Source organism: Cardiocondyla obscurior, linkage group LG01 (genome assembly GCF_019399895.1).
Source record: "Cardiocondyla obscurior isolate alpha-2009 linkage group LG01, Cobs3.1, whole genome shotgun sequence".
NCBI lineage: Eukaryota > Metazoa > Arthropoda > Insecta > Hymenoptera > Formicidae > Cardiocondyla > Cardiocondyla obscurior.
The window spans coordinates 13,802,077-13,817,900 of NC_091864.1; the positions used below are offsets into that span (position 1 = coordinate 13,802,077).

The following is a 15,824-nucleotide window of genomic DNA, read 5'->3' on the forward strand; positions in this document are numbered from 1 at the left end:
TCCCAAAAGAAACCGAGAAACGCGAGCGAGAACCTCACATGGTAACATACCAAACGCCACGGCTCATATAGAACCTTCATCTACCCCGTTCAGTTTTGACGTACCTTACGACGTTATTTCCTAAAGTATCCTTTCGCGAAGCCACGGAAGTACCGTCATTCGTCATTGCATTCTTCCCTCGCTCAATTCACGCGTGCTTGCCGAAGAGCAAGAAGCATCGTACCAGCCCGTCAGAAAACTTGACCAAACTCTTAATTAATAAATTAAGAGGACGCGCGTACTACGCCGTAGAAGACGAACCTTGCGATACCGTTACCCAGTTGATAGACCTATTAAATGGTGCATTCGGACCCTCGAGGACTATTGATCAATACCGCGGAGATCTAAGTACAGTATACCTAAAACCGCACGAACACATTCTCGATTACATCAGTCGCGTTAAGGACCTGCGTTCCAACATCCTCGACGCGGAACGTCGAAGGCACGGACAACTCGACCATCGCATAACAGCCGAAGTGGAAACATTAACCGCGCGTTCTTTTTGCGATGGCTTGCCATAAGTACAGGCTCCAATTACGACCGGATGCATATTATAATCCGTCGAAGCATTTGCTTCAGTGAAATCGCGAAACGACAAGAATTAGACAAACAACGCTTCGATTCACGAGGGCGAAATGATAACGAAAGAAATAATCAGTCGCAGCGCATTCATCCTATCGGACGGCCGATAGCCTTTTCGACCCCAAAAACTTACATGACTAACCGACCGACGTCGCAATGGAATCGTCCGAGATACGAGAGAAATCAGCCGGAGCGCGATAACTACACATCGCGACCCCGCGATAACTATTCACCTCGACCCCGCGATAATTACACATCGCGACCCCGCGATAACTATTCACCTCGACCCCGCGATAACTACACTACTCGACCGCAAGATAACCCACCGACGCGACAGAGTACGCCTACAACAACTGAAAAAACATGTAGATATTGTAAAAATCACGGCCATACGATCGAAGAATGCCGGAAACGACAATATAATAATAATTTACAGAGACAACATTCGGGAAACGAGAATCGTCCGACGGGACGCGGACGCACCGGTCGGACAACCGACAAAATACGCGTCCGATAAATTCCATAACGTCACAACCGTCGACCAGCAAAACGGAAACACCCGACGAACCCGTATCGCAATCCTAAATCCAAAAGAGTTCACACACGCGCCAACAACAAAGATAAATTCAGATAACCTCCTTAGGGAAGTTAATCTCATGATTGATACTGGCGCAGCACCTAATCTAATCAAGCAACACGGGATTAAACCGGACGCCGAGATAATAAATGGAGACCCCTTGTTCCTTAGCGGCATCACAAGCGGGCAAGTAAAAACCCTCGGTTATTTAAAAATAGAATTGTTCGGTCACCCGGTTATTTTCCATATCGTTCCCGATGACTTCCCCATAATACAAGAAGGCATCTTAGGATCGGACTTTCTTAGGGACGCATCAAATATAAATTTCGTGGAGAAATACGTAGAATGGAAAGGAAACAGACTACCATTTACTACTCCAGAATCGATAACTATTCCAGCCCGAACACAAACAACTCTCTACGTAAAAGTTATAAATAAACTCAGAGTCGGCTACATCCCGCGCCTTAGGGTAGGCGGTGATGTCATCCTCGGCGACGCCGTGGTCACTAACCGAGACGGGAAGGCATATTGCCGCGCGATAAACCCAGAACGGGATCAGGAGATAGTCCCTCGATAAACTTAGAAGAAATCGAAACCGTCTCCAAGCGCGCGATAAGCGTATCAGCGAGAGATACCGCACAAGTAAACTCCGTCTCTATATCGAAAGAGGACCGAGTAGATAAGGTAAAGAAATTACTCAGACTCGATCATCTAAACCAAGAAGAGGCCGAACATGCGATAAGCCTCATCCATAAACATCATGATCTATTCCATCTCCCCGGTCTTAGGGCACACAATGGCAAGTCACAAAATCACTACCACCGATAACCAACCCATTAATACAAAGCAATACCGCTTTCCTCCAATCCACAAAAATGAGATTGATAAACAAGTCAAAGATCTATTAGAAAACAAAGTAATAGAGGAATCGAAATCCCCATATAACAGTCCGTTATGGATTGTACCCAAGAAACCTGATTCGAAGGGAAATAAACGTTGGAGGCTCGTAATAGATTTTCGCGCACTCAATGAAAAAACACTAGGAGACGCATACCCGTTACCAAATATAACGGAAATTTTGGACCAACTCGGGAGTTCAAAATACTTCAGTGTTTTTGACCTCGCGTCAGGATTTCACCAAATACCAATGTCCGAGGAAGACGCTCAGAAAACCGCGTTTTCTACGCCCTTTGGGCACTATGAATTCAAGCGAATGCCGTTTGGCTTAAAGAACGCACCGGCCACCTTTCAAAGAGTGATGGATAGAATTCTGAGCGGCCTCCAAGGAACGTTATTGTTCGTTTACTTAGATGACATAGTAATCTACGCGAGCTCTTTGAAAGAGCATGCAGTAAAATTCAATAAGCTAGCCGAGCGCCTAAGAATAGCGAACTTGAAGCTCCAACCAGACAAATGCGAATTCCTTCGCAAGGAGGTTGGCTACCTTGGTCATATAATAAGTGAAGATGGGGTAAAACCAGACCCAAAGAAAATAATTGCCGTCAAGAACTTTCCAAGACCAAGGATCCCAAAATATCAAGCAATTTTTGGTCTCGCCGGTTACTACCGACGATTTATACCGGGTTTTCAAGGAAGCCAAGCCTTTAACTCAATTACTTAAAAAAGTACATTTGCATGGTCAGAAGAGCAAGCGTTTTGTAAATTACGCGATTTACTATGTTCAGAACCCCTTTTGCAACATCCGATTTTACTAAGCCATTTGTGTTGACAACAGACGCCTCGGGATACGCAATAGGAGGAATTTTAAGTCAGGGCGAAATAGGGAAAGATAGACCAATTGCATATGCGTCGAGACTACTGAATGAAGCCGAATGTAACTATTCCACGATAGAAAAAGAACTTTTGGCAATTGTTTATTGTACAAATTACTTCAGACCTTACCTGTACGGTAATAAATTTACTCTTGTGACCGATCATAAACCACTTGTATGGTTAAATTCAGTTAAAGACCCGACATCACGCCTTATTCGGTGGCGGTTAAAACTCGCCGAATATGATTATAAAATCGAATACAAAGCAGGCAAAATTAATGTGAACGCCGACGCGCTATCTCGGAACCCGATAACCCAAGCCGCGCGTGTATATCCGCTAGAGATAAGCTCTGATGAAGAAATATTTGAAGCCACACGAGGCAGTAGAGCAACAGATAAGAACCAGCGAGTTATAAGCGATAACGATAATGTGCAGGCCACTAGCGATAAACCCGAAACGAGCGATACCGAAACCGAATATTCAGCTAATGAGAGCCCCGATAGCGAACAATCTGACACTGAGACCTCGGACGAGGAGATATTTGATAACGTTAACAAGCCGTACGTGTTTCCAAATAATTATATGACGATAATAAGCTCGACGAAAGATAACCTATTAGGCCGAAAAGATAACCTAGTTATTTTTATCACGGATAAGAGCCAACCGTACGATGCAGGCTCCGAATTATTAAATAAAGCCGCAGTTATGCCAGTTATCAAAGACCCAACGATAGGACGCGCTCGACCCTTGCCATATAAGAAAGATAAATTTATTATAGCACTTACCTTAACCAAAGTATATCAGCCGTATCTGAAAGAGACCTCATTAAAGAATCAATAGCATCTTTGTTCGACGTCGTTAAAGAACTTGGTCTTCTTCTCAGCTAATCAGTAATAAGGGCAAAGTAGGAAACATACCGTGGCTTACCATCCACAGACTTTTAGATGATACATTTAGAGGAACGGAAGTTAGAATCACTGTCTGCTCCAACGAAATTAGTATTCCACCTGAAAATCAAAGAATGAATATTATTAATGAAAATCATGCATCACCAATAGGCGGACATAAAGGTATAACAAAAACTTACCGTAGAATTCGCGAACATTATCTGTGGCCACGAATGAAAATGGAGATAGAAAAGTTTATAAAGAATTGTAAAAACTGCCAACGTAAAAAGTTAATTAGAGTTAAGCCTAAACAACCGATGGTATTAACCGATACCCCTGATACTGCGTTTGATAAAATTTCTATGGACATTATGGGACCGTTGCCTACCTCTCGCACAGGACATTCATACATTTTAACTATCCAAGATCTTTTGACAAAATATTCATTAGCTATACCCTTAAAGAAAGCCGGCGCGTTAGACGTTGCCGACGCATTCGTTGAAAGTTTCATCTGTATTTATGGTGCTCCTAAAGCGCTATTGACAGACCAAGGGTCACATTTCTTAAACAGTCTCATGCGAGCGATAGCCAAACGATTTCGGATAACTACTTTTAAGACGACCGCTTATCGACCTCAGGCGAATGGGTCAATAGAACGGTCACACCACGTTCTCTGGGAATACTTAAAACAAATTGTAGATAACAAATCCGATTGGGACTGTTATCTTAGCTTAGCAAGCTTATCTTACAACACGAGCGTTCATGAGGGAACGGGTTACACGCCTCATGAATTAGTATTTGGCAAAGCCGCCCGCGTACCGACAAGCAATCCATTCCCAGAAGACGTTCCGAACGAAAGCTATACCGACTATCTCATTAAGTTACACGATAAGATTCATGATGTACAGACGAGCGCCCAATCTAATCTTATAAATGCGAAACATAAATCAAAGGCAAGATACGACGCAAGACAGAATTTAAATTGTATAAAGAAAGATGATATGGTGTATCTTTTAAAAGAACCGACACATAAACTTGGGGACCAGTATGTAGGACCTTATCAAGTAATTGAGATACTCCCTCGAAATAACGTACGTCTTAAGATAAACAACCGAGTCACGCGAACCGTCCACATGGATAAGATTAAGTTAGCCCCTCCCAATGCTGAGTCACCTGAAAAGGATACATATTCCCGGTCATCGGAGCCAAGAACCGGCACTACACCCGAAGACCACTGACCGACAACATGACTCTCTCTGCCAGGAAGACTCTCGTCATCACAACACTCTTGCCGTTAGCAACAGCGCTAATAGGCTATGATTGTGGAGGACAAGGAATGAATATAACCACACTATCACTTCTCGATATTGGAGACTGTGACGTCGGAAGCCTGGAACCAAAGAAGAAAAAGTCTATGTACAACTTATGCAGACATCGGACTACGACAGGGTAACAATAACCCAATGCAGAATAGAAATAGACCGAACCATTTCCTACTGTGGAATGCACTCACACACATCAGTCGTTCATAATGGACGCCGCGAATACATTCAGGAAGTAGGCGAACAAGCTTGCAGAAGAATACACGACACCGGCTCCATTACTATTGTCAACGCCATTCTCGATGGACTCACCAAAAACTCAACCAACTTCAGAAGCGCAACGTTAGCCGGATCCGTGTCAGTCGATGGACGCTGTAGCGGATCACAATACTCTGATGGATATGGAAATTGGGAGAACGTTGTGGTACAGGCCAGTATCAAGATTACACTCAGATCCTCGGAAGCGCCAGTAAAACGAGCTTCAGGACAAGTGATACTACCAGTTGGAACAAAATGCACTCTTTCAAGAGGATACTGCATGGACGCTGAAGGGACAGAAACGTATTGGCCAATTTTACCCACTGATACCTGCCACTTCGATCGATACGACATACTGTATGAAGGAATAGCTGCAAAATTGACATCACGAAATAACCCAGACAACCCAATAATCTACACAGTGACATCACAAGATACAACGTTTGCTCTGACCAAAACGCACGAAATCAATGTGTGTGGATACACATTACTGCAAACGGAACACCCGAAGCTATTCATATTGGAGACTAAAAGAGGAGCAACCTTCAAGACAAGATCTAAAATATCAGTCGATAATTTAGACATTTTCGCATATGTGAATTCTAAATTTATATATGTAGAAAAGCATATAAAGACCCAACTGTCTAAACTATACAGAGACATTATGGAACAGAAATGCGCATTGGAGCGCCAAGTGCTACAAAACGCCTTATCACTAGCCAGTATCGCACCAGACGAAATGGCGATAAGACTAATGAAAGGACCCGGTTATACTGCCGTAACAAGTGGAGAAGTCATCCACATGATTAAATGCATTCCAGTGGAGTGTAAAATTAGACACACCGAAGACTGCTACAACGAGTTGCCAATTACGAGGCACAACGAATCGTTCTTCTTATTACCAAGATCCCGGATAATCACGAGAAAAGGTACAGTTCGTGATTGCCATGGTTTATTACCTGCCATGTACAAAATCGAAAACACTTGGTATAGAGTAGCACCACGACCAATGGAAACTCTTCCGCCTCCAATAATCGAACCACTATCACAACCTAAATGGCATTATACCAGCCCAGCAGGTCTAGCAGCGAGCGGAATCTACTCTACCGACGACCTAGACCGACTCAGGACACACATAATGTTTCCAGTGGAAAAACCAGCAATGATTAACAACATTGCACAAGGCGCGATGGGAAATAAAGTCGCACCTGGATCAATATCTATGATTGGCTTACTGGATGAAGCCACACTCGATCATATTGCTGAAAATACGGGACGACGAATCTGGAAAGGATTCATGTCATTTGGATCAGCCAGTGCAGGAATATTGGCAATCTTCCTAATCATCCGATTTGTAAAACTCTGCATAGATACCATTATTCACGGTTACGCTCTACACACCGTCTACGGATGGAGTCTTCATCTATTGGGAGCCTTGTGGAGTTCAGTCACGCACCTGTTACTACACCTGGGAGGAAAACCAACAAGGGAACGAGAGCCAGATATCCCCAAAGAAGATAAACCCCATTCAACGATAGAAGCTCTTCACCCGCCATCAACCTCCAAAGCTGATTTCCCTGAAGAAAAGGTACCCCACAAGTATACATACGCATCATTGCGTCAATATATAGACGGAAATAATTAAGTATAGTTTTAAGCAAAAACATTGGCACATTGGCCAATCTTTTATTTTAAGGAAGGTGTGCGACCCCACAACACATAGTTAATAAGAAACACTACGCCTAAGAAATTTTTCGCCTTTTTACTTGTATGACACTTTTAATGTAGACCTATAAGAATTAATCTACTTAGACGCATGTGCGTCAATATACCACTTCGTAAACACATTATATAAGAATAGCATTAAGCATAAGATAGTATTGCGTAATCGTATTGCGTACCACATGGACCTGCGTCATCGCCTACGTCATCACCCCCACCAGCAGCCAGCAGAGCAGACGCGTCATCGCCCCACCAACAGTCAGCGGCGGCGCGCGTTATCCCACCTGCGTCATCGCCCCATCAACGGCCAGCGGCGCGCGCATATCACCCCACCGTCAGCCAACGACGATGGAGGGATCAAACCGAAGGAGGTCCATGCCCGAGCTAGAGAGCTCACTTCGTACCCAGTTCTAAGTCGAGTCACATCTCTCTAAGGAGAGTCCATCCCGCGTGCGGGTCCTTTACTATTTTCTTCTAGTTCGTACTTATATCTTAAACTTTATTCTTGTATAACCAACATTATTGTAACGTAACTTTAGAATATATACTTATTGTTAATTCTACATCGTGTGCTAGATTCAGTGATACCTTACCTTACCATAATCCAACAGTTTCACTATTTGCTATATTTATTAACCTGTGTGATTGAAGATTGATTTCGGTGCAGCCGCACTGCACGTCTTTGAGATTCAGTCTAACAGGTATTCCTGTGTTGGAAGTGGTGCAGCCGCACTGCACGCTGGGAATCTTTAGTTAACTTATTCATATTCTGTGAAACTACCCATGACAAACTCTAAATCACGACGCGGCGGCCGTAAATATCAAATACGTAAAATCACCGCGTATTATCACGCTAAATCGACACTCTGTGGAACTTCGATCTATCATCTGAAGCCGATTACCTACGTCATAAAAGGCCTTCCTTGAACGACATCCCGAAGGACGACCCACGCAGGAGAGCCTACGAAAATCCACCTCAGAAGGAAGTCAAAGACTGCGACGCTGAATTCATAGAAACGCAGAGGAAGCAATCCAAAGCAGCGCAGATGAGATGCCGAGATTGGGTAAGTACCTGCCAACCTCATTTGTAATGTTCGTTTTAAACGGAAATGTGCCCGCCGAGTCAGGCTAATTACTGTAGAGTCAACGAAAGAAACTACGCGTTATTAAATCTAACTGCTACTAGATCAGAGTGGATAGCAAACGCTTGCTGTGTCCATAAAATATACCGACGACATCGCGAAACTCGTGAGCTATATTGTCTCGGTTGTGCACCTATAGACTCTTTCAAATCAACTTTGTACACGTCGTCGATCATTACCTGTATTTCGGGAACGCTCCTAATACATTAAAGTGTCGCGAGTGTAGAATAAAATTAGAGCTGTCGGAAGCTTACAGGAATTGTGGCGTTTGCCCCTTAGTTCATCGCGATTTTATACGTTATCTTGAATTAAGCGGAGATACAGTATATTTGCTAGGAGAACCAGTAGAAATATTCATCGATCATATAGGGAGTGAATCTCAGTAAAAGAACGTAAATGTGCCCAAATCGACCCCGTCCTCGAATGCCCGTTAGCACAGCTCCTTTGGGATTAACCAGAGCAGTTATCAATTGGTTGCTCCAAGCTAGGTGCGAGATCAGATACCGTCACTTCGAACAAAAGGTTACGCGTCTTCCCTTTTGCCGTAGATGCATGCTTAATTCCGGATACCCGACTTCAGAATTTGACTACGTACCGTCTCATCGCATCCTTATCGGAATACGTAGTGGAGAATACGAATGTAGCAATTGTGGTGTTTTAATAGCAGATTCACATAATATCCGACATTGCCCCTTGTGTATAGAAACGATAGATCGTTTTCTAGATTACCTTGACGAAAATCCGGAAGATCAACCATATTTAGATAGTGAACCGACTATAATTACTATTGTATACCGGAGATTACCAGTGCCAGATGCCTCATAAATTGTAAAATAAATATTTCGTGGTCCGAGCGAGTAAAAGAATCCCTTGATCGGAAGCCGTAACACGCTGAACTTTCTTGATCCCATAAATGCCTAAGACCCGCGGTTCGAAATTGTTTTGAAACATCCGCAATCGCCGGGACGTAACAATACGTTCACTATTTGGTCTCTACGTTGTTTAATTTTAATCCTAAATTTAGCGTTAGCATGTCAGTAAATGACTTTGCCCCATTAGCACAAACTCTGAGTAATTTATTCTTTTCAAATTTGTGACATTGATGCGCTAACACTTGCCCCATTGACACTTAACGTTGATGCGCTACTAGTCAGTTTGAGCGTATGCAAATTCGCTCCATATGACTCAACGTTTATGAATTTTGTTAACAGGCAACAGCGTTTATGTGTTCTCATTTTAAAAAATAAATACACTTTGATTCTATTTGCTTTATGGCGCATTCATATGTTGCTACTCTGCTGATCCAGTTTATTTTTATTTCCTTTTTAATCCGGGTTTGTAAAGTGAAGCAAACGTGTGAGACCCGCCAAGCAAAAAAAAATGTTCCAAAGTGCTACTCCGCTTTATTAGCGACAATATTGAAGCGCTGGACCGCCCCATAAGCGTTAACGTTTGAATTGCTACATTGCTTGAGAGGCGAAAACGTTTATGTACTATTAGCAAGACAAGCATTAGCATCGACGAGCGTCTCTTTAGCCCGGCGAATCATACAAATCTTTATTTTACGAACCAGTTTTGAAGAGCTACTCCGCTTTGTGCCGTAACACGATTTCCTAGAATCGAAGACTGCGCCACAAGCAATTGCTCTGATTACCAGTCTTTTTATAATTTCTATTATTCTTTTTTTTCATTACACTGACACAAGCGGCCATACCGCGTTACATAAACACAAATTTTATTAACTTTACACTACACTTACAGCAAAAATAGCAATAGCTATTTTGCTCTTAGACTAAGGCGTTAGCATTTATCTGCTACACCGCCCCTTCACAACACTTCACAACATTATCCTCAAGCGTGAGCATTTAATTGCTAAAATCGCTTATCATATCATTTTCCTTTTTACCTTAGATAATCTGAAATTTAAAACACAGAGCCGGCAAACGTAAACGCGCCCGGATAGAATTCTTGAAAAAAAAAACAACGGCAGAAAAGGCAAAACCAAAAATACTATTTATTGAAAGCGGAACATTTCTAACACTTCAAATACGACAATTTTAACGATCTTTGAGACCACCAACTCCGCCAGTAATTGACACAACAGATTTAACTTTAGACGCATCACCTATTCCAGACACTGCAAAAACTTTTACTATCTTAAACACCCCAAGATCTTTGACACCAAAACTAAAAAATCTTTGAATTTATGGAAATAATTAAAAACTAAGATGTTACGTCCCGGTGGTCGCGGGCGTTTATAACGGTTTCGGACCACGGGCCTAGGCAATAATATGATCGCGATATTTTGACCGGGTAAAAACTATATTTATTCCGTAGGAACTTTTTAATAATCTACAACGATTATAGTAGGTTCGTTATCCAAGTACGGCTGCTTGATGCGATTTCGCTCGAGGTAATTCAAAAATAACAGAATAGTTTCTCGACACTTTAAGCACTGCCGGACGTTGCGAAAATCAACAATTAAAACGCCACAATTACTACACTCGCGTTTGCCACAATTTAATCTAATAAGTAATTAATGCGAGTGTACGCGGACAAAATCGGTAATAAGATGTCGGTTCTATACGTTCACAAATGAAAGACGCGTAATTTTCTGCTTGAAATAACGATATCTGGTCTTACATCAAGCGTGAGCCAACCAATTGAAAATTAATCTAGTTAAATCTTTAAAATAAACGCGAGCAGGTATCCGTACATGAGGGTGTTGTGGACACTTTTATTAAAATAAATTAAATAGTAGTCAAACTCTTTATAAATATCTCAACGAGATTATTCTGTAAAAAACGATCGCCGCTGAGATCTAAGTACCAAGAAAAATCGCGATGGACTAACCGGCAATGATCGCAATTCAAATAAGGTTCAGAAATCTCTAAAATTAATTTAAAGTTGTGACACCTATGTAAAACGCAGAACGTTTTAAGACAGAGGTAATGACCAGTAACAAGAATAAAATTACCTTTAAGTCTATTGACGTTAACTGCGCAAAGTAGGCAATAAATATTACAAGTTTCGCAATGACGCCTGTACAATTCATGTACGCAAAGACCGGTTTCTAATCACTCGATTCGCGTTAGATTTAATAAAGCAGTGTCACAAATATTATTAGCGCGTTGTGGGGTACGTTGACTGGGAGGGCACATTATTCATCTTAGGATAGTACAAAATAAACACACGTATTTAAAATAAGTCTAAACGCTATTTAGGAAAGTGCATGTAATGCGGTAAGTGTAGAGTTGACAACACGACCCTCACAGCAGGGGTCAATATAAAAAAATAAAAGTAGGTTTTTAAGTTAAGTGCTTGCTAAAAAGGTCGAACACGTAACCCTCACAGCATGGGTTAGGGTAAAAAGAAAGATTTTGAAATTTTAAGTTAAGTGCTAGCGATGCGGTAGGTAAAGGGTCGAGCACGCGATCCTCACAGCAAAGGGTAAGGTAAAAATATAAAATGGAGTATTTGTTAGGTTTAAGTAGATACAAATAAATTTGGGATAGCGTAGACGCGTGCAACAGATTTAAGAGCGAAAGTTATTCGTACTTACCCATTCTAGACATCTATGCTGCTTGGCTTTCGATTGCCTTCGCTGCGTCTCGATAAACTCAACGTCGCAATGCACGTTCTCCGGGAGTAGATTCTCGTAGACTCTCCTGCTTGAATCGTCCTTTGGAATGTCTTCTAGGCTTGGCTTCCTCACGATGAAGGTGATCGGCGTCAAGTGGTATTGCGGGCGTACGTCGTTCGAATGTTGGTTTAAATCGTGATAATACGCGGTTATCTTTTGAATCTGATATTTCCGGCCGCAACGACGTGATTTGGAATTTGTCCTTTACAAGTTTCACAAAAGTATTATATTATTAAATAAAGTTAATAGAAATCCTAGGGTAAAAGCGTTGCAGTGCATCTGCACCACTTCCAACACTAGAATGCCTGCAAAATCGATTCTTAAAAACGTGCAGTGCAGCTGCACCGGAATTAATTGTCAATCACACAGGGTTTTTGAGATATCGTTAATAAATTGAAATTGTAAAACAATTGAAATTGGAATGAAATAAAGATTTAGAATGTCTGAATTTAACACAGAAGTTACTTTTAACAATTAAAATATATTCTTAAATTTACGTTACATTACTGGTTACAATTATAAAGTATCAAATACAGAAGTTAAACTTATTTAGGCTTATGTTGTTAGACCCGCACGCAAGATGGACTCTCTGAAAAGAGAGATGCTTAGAGTTTAAAGTTAGAAATAGAACTGACGCTTTGGTGAGACTGAGCTCCGGGTTTACCGGCGCTGCCCCACTTAGCGCTTAGATGGTAGTGGGAGTAAGTAGTGAAAAAAGCGGCGTTCGGCGCTGTCGGCTTTTGAAAGTGAAACGATGGTGGTGGGAATAGCGGCGTTCGGCGCTGCGGCCCATGGAAATGGAAGCCTCTGGGCGAAAATAAAGTTAGACTACTGATATATAGCGTTGGCGTGAATAATGCAAAGCTACTAAATATAACGTCGGCGCAACTAATGTTATACTACGCATGGGCAAAGTGATATAAATTTATATATGTCTTACTTTCTGCGCATTACATACTTAAATATTAGATTATACTTAAATGTATTCGCAAAAATATTTTTATAAAATACATGTTATTTTGCGGGACGTAACACAGTTTATCATTAATTACCTCTAAAACTCTTTTGAGATTAAACACAAAAAACAGATTTACTCATTGTTTAATCAATTAAATTACAAAAAACTTTGTCCGTAAAAGTACAATAAATAAGCAATTATTTTAATGAAATTCAGTTTCAATTTTATTTGTTATAACATTGATTCTATTCCGAACAAAATCAGTGACGTTCTTGGCAATTCCCGAGCTATCGCCGGTGTATGCAAATAGGCTCAAAAATAAATAAGGAGATCGGCTTGCGTCGTAGAATCGAGGCATCTGAGGCGAGTAAAACAAAGTAGTGTTCCCCGAGATGCAACACGACGTGACAGTAGTATTTATCTAGAAAACTGGACAACCATGCGACTTAAAAGCAAATTTAAAGCAGAATTCGATTCTGCCGAAAATTAACGAACCGACGGTTAAACTAGCGCGTCTTATACTATACAAAAATAGACATTATTGTAATAACTTTTTTTAATAAATCATCTACTGTATTACAAAAAAATAGCGTTAAAAATGCAATCTTATTTTATACGATGTAGAAAAGAAATCAGCATTTCCGATTTTTCAATCACTAAAGGAAACGTCGGTAACATACTTTGAAAAACCGTTGATAAGTACTTTGACGATACATTCCAAGGAATGGAAACAACAATTACAATTTGTTTAAATAAAATTGTTTTACCTCCTGAAAACCGTCGAGAAAATATAAAAAAGTATTACGCTTCTTTTCTCAAAGGCCATAAAAAGTTACAAAAATTTTAGACTAATCCGCAAAATATATACGTGGCCGCAACTAAAGCGCGACTTAGAGTGAGTAATTAGGTATTGCAATAACTATAAAAAAAAACTTATTTGTGTTAAAGCCAAACAACCAATGGTACTTACAAACACCCCCGACAATGCATTTAATATAATATCTATAGACATGGGTCTATTACCGGTGTTAGAGGAAGGCGTATATATTCAACTATACAAGATTTACTAACAAAATATTTTGTTGCGATACCATTGCAAAAATCCGGCGTTTTAGACGTTGCAGATGCTCTAATAATAAATTTACATGCGTGTATGGTGCTTCAAAAGCCCTGCTATCAGATCAAAAAAGTCACTTTTTAAATAGCCTAATGCGAGCCATAGCGAGAAAATTTAGAAATCCACTTACAAAACCACAGCCTACCGATCACAGTCTAATGGTTTGGTAGAACAAGCTTACCATGTTTTATGGAAATACCTAAAGCAAATTGTTGAAGAAAAATTAAATTGAGATAAACACCTCGATTGCAAATTTTTCTTTTAACACCAGTGTTCACGAATGCATTGGTGTTACGTCCCGGTAGTCGCGGACGTCTAAGACGATTCGGACCACGGGCCTAGGCAATGAAATTGCGATATTTTGACCGGGTAAAAACTGGTTTATTCCGCGGAAATTCTTTGATAATTTATAACAATTATGGTAGGTTTGTTATCCAAGTACGGCTGTTCAATTGATTTGCTTAAAGTAATACGCGAGCGTACGCGGACGAAGTCAGTAATAGGGTGTCCGGTTCTACGCATACGCCGTTCACAAAAGGAGAGACGTAATTTTCTGTTTGAAGTAACGATATCTGGTCTCACATCAAGCGTAGGCTAACTAATTAAAAATTAATCTAATTGAATCTTTGGAATAAACGCGAGCAGGTATCCGTACACGAAAATGTCGTTGACACATTTATTAAAATGAATTGAATGGTAGTCAGACTTTTTATAAATATTTTGACGGGATTATTCTGTAAAGAGACTTGATCATTGCTGAGATTTAAATACCAAGAAAAATTACGATGGACTAACCGGCAATGATCGCAATTTAAATAAGGTTTAAAACACTTTAAAGTTAATCTGCAACTGTAACATTTTTGTAAAACGCGGAACGTTCCAAGACAAAGGTAATAATTAGTAACAAGAGTAAAACTACCTTTGAGTCTATCGACGTTAACTGCACAAAATAGGCAATAAATATTAAGAGTTTCGCGGTAACGCCCGAACAATTCATGTACGCAAAGACCGGTTTCCAATCACTCGATTCGCGTTAGATTTAATAAAGCAGTGTCACAAATATTATTAACGCGTTGTGGGGTACGTCGACTGAAAGAGCACATTATACATCTTAGGATAGTATAAAATAAAAACACGTATTCAAAATAAGAGTCTAGACGTTATTTATAAAAATGCATGCAATGCGGTAAAGGTAGGGTTGACATCACGACATTCACAGCAAGAGTCAGGATAAAAAGGTAAAAGTAAGCTTTTAAGTTAAGTGCTCGCTAAAAGAATCAAACACGCAACCTTTACAGCAGAAGTTAGGGTAAAAAGGTAGATTTTGGTATTTTGGGTTTAAGTGCTAGCAATGCGGTAGATAAAAGATCATTCACAACCCTTACAGCAGAAGTAGGGTAAAAAGTAAAGTGAAGTATTTGTTAGGTTTAAGTAAATACAAATAAATTTGGGATAGCGTAAACGCGTTCAACAGAATTAAAAGCGAGTTATTTGTTCTTACTCATTCCAGATATTTAAACTGCGTTGCTTTTGATTGTCTTCGCTGCGTTTCGTAAACTCGGCGTCGCAATGCACGTTCTTTCCTGGATTTTCGTAAACCCTCCTGTGTGAAACGTCTTTTGGAATGTCTGCTGGGCTTGGCTTCCTCACGATAAAGGTGATTGGCGTCAAGTGGTAGTGCGGGCGTACGTCGTTCGAATGTCGGTTTAAAGCGTGATTTTACGCGGTTATCTTTTAAATCTGATATTTTCGACCGCCGCAGCGGATTTTAGAATTTGTCATAAAGTTTTACAAAAATATTATA

General features: G+C 40.6%; 1 pseudogene; it reads left to right on the forward strand.

The window, feature by feature from the left end:
• The first annotated feature begins 4,374 nt into the window (after positions 1-4,374).
• On the forward strand, positions 4,375-7,083 carry LOC139103578 (uncharacterized; annotated as a pseudogene).
• The last annotated feature ends 8,741 nt before the right edge of the window (positions 7,084-15,824 follow it).